Source organism: Gossypium arboreum, chromosome 2, assembly GCF_025698485.1.
Source record: "Gossypium arboreum isolate Shixiya-1 chromosome 2, ASM2569848v2, whole genome shotgun sequence".
Lineage (NCBI taxonomy): Eukaryota > Viridiplantae > Streptophyta > Magnoliopsida > Malvales > Malvaceae > Gossypium > Gossypium arboreum.
The window spans coordinates 39,959,917-39,961,301 of record NC_069071.1 but is presented as its reverse complement, the minus strand read 5'-3'; positions in this window follow the sequence as shown (position 1 = coordinate 39,961,301).

Genomic DNA, 1,385 nt, shown 5'->3' with positions numbered 1-1,385 from the left:
CCAAGGAATATTACCGAAGTTAGGAGCTTTTTGGGGCTTGCCGGATACTATCGATGATTTGTGAAAGGTTTTTCGATGATAGCTGCACCGATGACGAAACTACTCCAAAAAGATGTTAAGTTCGAGTGGTCGGAACGCTGTCAAGAAAGTTTCGATCGACTAAAAACCTGTTTAACCGAGGCCCCAGTGCTAGTACAGTAGAGTCCCAGTAAAGAGTTTGTCATATCTGATGGCGCATCCTTGCTTGGGTTAGGTTGTGTGTTGATGCAAGAAGGTCGAGTTGTGGCTTACGCGTCGAGACAACTAAAGTCGCATGAGAGAAACTATCCGACCCATGACCTTGAACTAGCAGCCATAGTGTTCGCCTTGAAGATATGGCGGCATTACTTGTTTAGAGAAAGGTGTCATATTTATTCGGACCATAAGAGTCTTAAATATCTGATGACTCAAGGAGATCTAAACTTGCGACAAAGGCGTTGGCTTGAGTTGTTGAAGGACTATGAACTTGTCATTGATTATCACCGGAAAGGCCAACGTGGTGGCCGATGCTTTAAGTCGTAAGGCACTGTCTGCTTTGAGAGCGATGGATGCTCATCTATCCATTTCACCCGAGGAGGTGCTAGTAGTCGAATTAGAGGCCAAACCGTTATTGATTCATCAAATACTTGAATCTCAGAAGGTCGACGCTAAATTGGTCGCTAAACGAGTCGAATGTGTTTGAATGAGGAATCGAATTTCAGATTGACGACAATGATTGCTAGACGTTCAAGGGTCGATTATGTATTCCAAGGATTGAACTTGTTTGATGATTTTGAACGAGGCTCACAGTGAGTCGAATGTCAATCCACCCGGTAGTACTAAAATGTACAATGATCCGAAATGCCAATTTTGGTGGCGGTATGAAACGAGACATTTCGAATTTGTTTCAAGGTGTCCGATATGTCAACAAGTGAAAGCGGAACATCAAGTGCCATCGGGATTACTTCACCGATCACGATACCCGAGTGGAAATAGGATCGAGTCACCATAGACTTTGTGTCCGATCGCCATTGTCGTGAGTAAGAAGGATGCGATTTGGGTTGTTGTTGATAGATTGACTAAGTCGGCTCATTTTATCCTGTCATACGGATTTTTCGCTCGATAAATTGGCGAATTATACATCTCCCAAATTGTTCGATTGCATGGGGTGCCTATTTCTATCGTGTCGGATAGAGACCCAAGATTTACATCGCGATTTTGGAAGAAATTGCAAGAGGCTTTGGGTACCAAGTCGCATTTTAGCACTTTTCACCCCCAAACCGATGGTCAATCCGAACGGATAATTCAAATACTCGAGGATATGTTGAGATGTTGCATCCTTGAGTTTAGTGGCTCATGGGAACGGT